Below are 6,442 nucleotides of genomic sequence, written 5' to 3'. Positions count from 1 at the left end.
AGTAATTACATCTTCTCAATTTTGAAAGTACCTTTTCTCCGTCTTCACTGGCTTGTGATCTCTTGAGGGCTGTTACTACCTCTAGTCTTTATTCAGAGCATCTGCAGAAAGCCCAAATCATAGGAAATTCTCAATAAATATTTGTTGGATAAACGAAGAAAGGGCAACATGGACTTTAATCTTTTCCCCTTTGCTTGTCCCCAGAGGTGGGCACTGAGCCTAACAGTAAAAAAGCATGGAAAAGAACAGAAATTATTGATGCCTTAATATACTCATATGGCTGAGTGAGCATTTCTGGCCCAAGTACGGTAGTATCTGCCCTGAACAGCCACAGGAAGGCAGAGGCTAATTTTATTGTTCATAATTTAACAAGTACGTACTGACCTTTCTGCTATTGGGCAGCCACTGAGTAACAAAGAATCTGTTCTCATCTAGCTTGAAGTCAGATCCTGTTTTGAGCTCTCAGTAGAAAAAGAGATGTTAACCTTTTTGGTAATCCTTTCTGAAATAGGGGTCTTATTAAAAGAACTGATTATGATAAAATCAAATTTATCTGATGAATTTTAGATAATAATCTCTCTTTGATGCATGCCAACTTCAGTGGGCAGTATGTAAAAATTAACCAGTGCTGCCCTTAAGAGAAGATTTAGAAAGCAGCCCTCCTTTCCCTCCTTCATTTATTTCTTTTTAAAACCCCCTCACTCCTTCCCCAAAAGGGTCCCATGCCACCTTTTTGTCCCCCAAGCTCTCATTGCCACACCTCTGTACCCCACCTAACCCTGGCATCCTGAATTATATGAGATTTTTCATGTGTTTATATACCATAGGGCGTCATCCTATGTCCTAAAAAAAAAGTACCTATTCACTTTTAGTAAAGGGATTGTGGAGCATCGCAGGGTATAAGAACCAATAAGGTTCGTGGTTCTTGCTATGTCCAGAATGGATCATAGCTGTGTTCTCATCAAAGACAATCAGTTAAGAAGGACAGGCTGTTAGGGCTAACCTTGGGTCTCTTGTGATCATCCACCTTAATGATTAGTAACTTTATTCCAACTGAACCACTTAGTCCCACAGTCATACCTTGGATCTTGTCATTGCCAGAAAGGACTCCATCTGAAGTCTCAATTTCAGATATTCTGATCTCTGACCACAACCTCCTGTCCTTCCAGTTTGCTTGTTTGGGTACCTGTGGGTATAATTCTTTAGTGTCATTTTGACAGTCAGTCCATTGATCCCCATCACTTTTTCTTCATTTTATTTTCCTCCTCTCCAGGTAATTCCATGAATAATCAGTCCTTTGCAAATATAGTTAAATCCCCCTCCCCATCTGTCATACTCACCTGGCAGATCTCCACCCTTGGAAGAACCCTGCCTCTGTCTTCTCTGGGCCTCCATTTGAGGAGTTCAGTGCTGCTGGGTCAAAGTCACACAGGTGTGTAGACTGGGTTCACTGTAAATACATGATCTTAAGCCTCAAACTAGCATTAACTTAACAGTGTTTCCTTCTTCCTAGTATTCTCTTCTTTTATTTTTTTCTCTTTAAATGTCCCATAACCATTTTCCATAATCACTCTTAGCTGGTACCTCACCTTGAGACTCAAAATCTCTCATCTTCTCTGTTCATCAAAACCGAAAAACTGATCTCCACTTGCACCTGCTATCATCTCATGCCCTCATAGCAAAATCCAATCCCCCCACTTGTCTCTGGATCTCATCCCCATTGCCTTCAGCTTTCCCCCTCACCTTTAGTATTCCAGGAAGAATTGTGTTGGCAGCATTAAGAACAAAAAACAGTACCATAAATATTCCTTTTCAATACCACTGTAATTGTTAATTTTGACCTAATAGGAGAATTTTTTGGTATTGATTTTTTTTCCAGGCAACTCATCTTGACTTCTTCCCCCAAATTAACCTGGCCCTTAAACTGCAATGCCTTATTTTCCATCTTAGAAAATCTTTACTTCTCTGCCTGACTTTTAAGCATCTCCATAGTCTGGGCCTGCCTCATCTAGACCTAGTTCCAGCCAGGCAACACATCAGCTCCTTTGGGTAGGAATGTCTCCTCAGTGTCCCATGTTATTTCTTTATTGATGCCTTCCTTTCACTCACAACATTCTCCATTTTTCTGTTCCACTGTTAGGTGGCAGAGAGGAATTCCATTCAAGGTCCATTGGATCTTCCAGCCCATGCTTTTTATAAAATTATGGACATTTAAATAATATGTATTTTATTTTATATTATTAAGAATTAAAAGATTACAGAATATCATAAAATGTCTTGCCCTTTAAATTTAATTAAAATATTTTAGCTTTTTTTTAACAGATATTTTAAAAAGTAGAGGCTAATGAACACCTATGTAACCATCACTGAGCTTCAAAATTTATTATTTTTTTTTTTGTCTTTTTGCCTTTTATAGGGCCGCTTCCGCTGCATATGGGAGTTCCCAGGCTAGGGGTCGAATCAGAGCTGCAGCCACCAGCCTACGCCAGAGCCACAGCAACGCAGGATCTGAGCCGTGTCTGCAAACTTCACCACAGCTCACAGCAATGCCGGATCCTTAACCCACTGAGCAAGGCCAGGGACCAAACCCGCAACCTCATGGTTCCTAGTCGGATTCGCTAACCACTGCACCACAACGGGAACTCCCCAAAACTTATTTTTTAAATCTTATTTATTTACTTTCCCTCTATTTTTTAAAAAAGAGTTCCAGAACAAATCTCAGAATCTCATGTTTTTTCATTCTTTTGCATGTTTAAATACGCAGCTCTAACCAATAAAGACTTGATAAAAAACCTGATCTCATACCTTATAAAATTAATGATTCTTTAATATTATCTAGTACAGGGTTTCTCAACCTTGGCACTATTGAAATTTTGGGAAGATAATTCTCTGTTTTAAGGGAGGCTGTACTGTGCATTTCAGGATATTTAACAGCATTTATGGTCTTTATCAGTAGATGTTAGTAGCATTCTTCCCACTTTGGCAGCTAAAACTATCTCCAAATTGGGAGGTAATGTCATGCCCAGTTGATGGACTACTGATCTAATACCAGTTTATATTTTTGTTTCCACAGTTTCTTAATGTGGGTTGGTTTATTTGAATTAGGATCCAGAGAACAGTGATGAATCCACTTATCATTATGCTCTAGGTGAGAGAAGGCAGATGGGAGATAGGCCTAGGAGGAGAGGACTCTTAAGAGAAGAGAGCAGTAATGGAGATGCCAAAGTCTTGAAGGTAGAAGAGAAAATATCCCTGGTGTAGTTGTAGGGTGAGTGGTTGGGGGACAATATTCCTTGTGCTAAAATTTAACAGGGTTTGTGCACACAGAGGAGAAACCACAGATAAAGCTCACTAATGAAGTTGATGTGCAAGATTCCCATATAAAAGCTAAGAAATGAAATCACACATGCATTAAAAAAATAGTACATTATGATCAGGGAAGGTTTATGGTAGAAACCCAGGAGAGTTTCAATATTAGATAAACCAATAATTTAATTCACTAGTTAATAGTTTAGAGAAGAAAAATCATATATTATCTCAATAGATGTTGAAAAAATATTTGACAAAATTCAACACCAATTCATGTTAAAAAGAAGGAATGAAAGGAAACCTTTCAAACTTTATAAAGGGTGTCTCTTAGAAATCTACAGCAAAATCATATATAATGATGAAGCATGGAAGGAATTCTTTTCACCTATGGAAACAACATAAAGATGCTAATTACTTCTACTTGCATTGGAGGTTTTGGCCAATGCAATAACACCCAAAAATAAATTAGATAGGTAAATATTTGAAAGGAAGGAAAAAACCATTATTGCATTTGTAGACAGTGTTGTTGTCTTCCCAGAAGACCCAAGACAATAAAATGACACACTGATAGGATTCTCTACTGTTAGAGCAGTTGGATAAAAGATTAAAATTCAAAAAGTAATAGATTTTCCCTATATGAACATAATGCATTAGACCATACAGTTCCCAATAGAAACAAACAAAAATTAAATGGCTAAGAATAAACTTGAAAATATTTGTGCAATATTATCTGAAAGCAACAGCAGCAACAACTGTAAAGTGTTATTAGAAGATATAGGGGGAGATGAGTTCCCGTTGTGGCACAGCAGAAATGAATCCAACTAGGAACCATGAGGTTGTGGGTTTGATCCCTGGCCTTGCTCAGTGGGTTAAGGATCTGGCGTTGCCATGAGCTGTGGTGTAGGTCACAGACATGGCTCGGATCTGGTGGTGCTGTGGCTCTGGTGTAGGCTGGCAGCAACAGCTCTGATTAGACCCCTAGCCTGGAAACCTCTATATGCTGCAGGTATGGCCCTCAAAATACAAAAAAAAAAAAAAAAAAAAGACAAAACAAAACAGAAGATATGGAGGGAGAAGGATCAAGATGGTGGAGGAGTAAGATGTGCTCACCTTCTCCCACAAACACATCAAAAACATTCATCTACATGTAGAATAATTCACACAGAACATATACTGAAAGCTGTCAGAAAAACTTAAACCTCCAAAAGGGCAAGAACCCTCCATATAACTGGGAAGAACAAAAGAAAAAGAAAAGAGAGAGAGAGAAAAGGAATTAGGATGAGACTAGCACACCTGAAAGGGAGCTGTGAAAGAAAAAAGGAACCTACACCCTGGCAAGCCACCTTATTGATGGGGAGACAAAAGGACCTCAAAGTCACCAAGAAAAGTGCAGCAGCTGGACTGAGGAGGGCAAAGCAGAGTGAGAGCTGTACAGATCATCTGCACCACCACCCTGGACACAACAGCCTGAGATGCTTAGGTGGGGTCTGGGTGCTGAGACTCAGGCTTCATCAGTTCTGGGGAGAGAACTAGGATTGGCTGTGTGGAGACAGTCTGAGAGGCTAAGGAGTGGTGCACCATGGGCTGGGGAGTGGAATGCCACAGCTGAGGGAACCTGGGAGGAGATCTGGGCCCACAGGAGAAGCAAGATGCCATTGCTGGGGAGGGCAAGAGGATGAGGGGTGGACTGCCATAGGAATCTCTTTCTTTGTACGTGTGTACAGACTCTCAGAGGGCAGGGCACCTCTGGCGCAGGCTATGGGTGGCGAGAGACCACTTGCTTGGGCTGTGGGAGACCAGGTGCCTCTTGGGTGGGCTAAAGGAAGCAAGGAGCTAAGTGCAACAAGGCACCTCTTGCGTGATCCACAGGCAGTGGGGACAAACCACAGCAGTCATTTCAGAAACCAGAGGGGGAGCATGGCCCACCACCACTAGAGGTCTGTGAACAGGCTCCACCTGTGGCCCCCGTCACCTCAGAGGTCAGTAAAAAAAGAGGGCACTGCAACCAAGCACCACCCGTTGTTGCTGTCACTCCCCTGGGAACACACCTGCCCCACTGCGGCCATAGCCAAATGCTCCAGGCAGCACCCACACATTTCTGATCACTGTCACTTCACAGGACCCTGCAGCTAGGAGCAGCCTGTGCAGCACCTTTGCATGGGCTAAGTAAGATAGGGTGGTTCTTGCATAGAAGTAGCCTCCAAGACTACAATAGTTGGTTTCCCTAAACTCACAGAAAAAGAAAAATATAAGTGAAGTGAAGAAGCTCAGGAACCATTCCCAGGTTAAAAAAAAAACCAAAAAAAAACCCCACAAAAAAACAACAACAAAAAAACCCCCAGGAGAATTCACCTGAAGCAGCAAACAATGAAACAGACCTCTGCAGTCTAATAGACACTGAGTTCAAAAAGGAGATAGTGAAAATACTGAAGGAATTAAGGCTGAGTATCAAGGAATTAAGAGCAGATATAAACAGTAATGCAGATTACTTTATAAAGGAACTAGAAAATACAAGAAGAAGCCAAGAAAAGTTAGAAAATTCATTTTCAGAGATGCAAACTGAGTTAAAGACACTAAAGAGCAGAATGAATGATGCAGAAGAACGAATTAGTGACTTGGAAGATAGAATAATTGAAATCACCCAATCAGGACAGCAGACAGACAACCAAATGAAAAAACTTGAAAGCAATATAAGAGATCTATGGGATAATATAAAGTGGGCCAATCTACATATAATAGGGATTCCAGAAGAAGAAAAAGAAAAGGGGATTGAAAATATATTTGAAGAAATTATGTCTGAAAACTTTCCAAAACTAAAGGAAACAGATATCAGGAAAGATACAGGAAGCACACAAGTACCCAAACAAGTTGAACCCAAACAGTCCCACACCAAGACATATTATAATAAAAAAGGCAGAAGTTAAAGAGAGGATTCTAAAAATAGCAAGAGAAACACAAAGCACTACTTATAAGGCCATCAGCTGATTTTCCTACAGAAACACTACAGGCCAGAAGAGAGTGGCAAGATATATTCAAAGTTCTAAAAGGGAAAAATTTGCAGCCTAGATAGGATAATCTACCCAGCAAGAACATCATTTCAAATAGAAGGAGAATAAAGAATTTCTCCAACAAA

Source organism: Phacochoerus africanus, chromosome 2 (genome assembly GCF_016906955.1).
Source record: "Phacochoerus africanus isolate WHEZ1 chromosome 2, ROS_Pafr_v1, whole genome shotgun sequence".
NCBI lineage: Eukaryota > Metazoa > Chordata > Mammalia > Artiodactyla > Suidae > Phacochoerus > Phacochoerus africanus.
The sequence above is the reverse complement of the archived record's forward strand: the minus strand, read 5'-3'. Positions refer to the sequence as shown.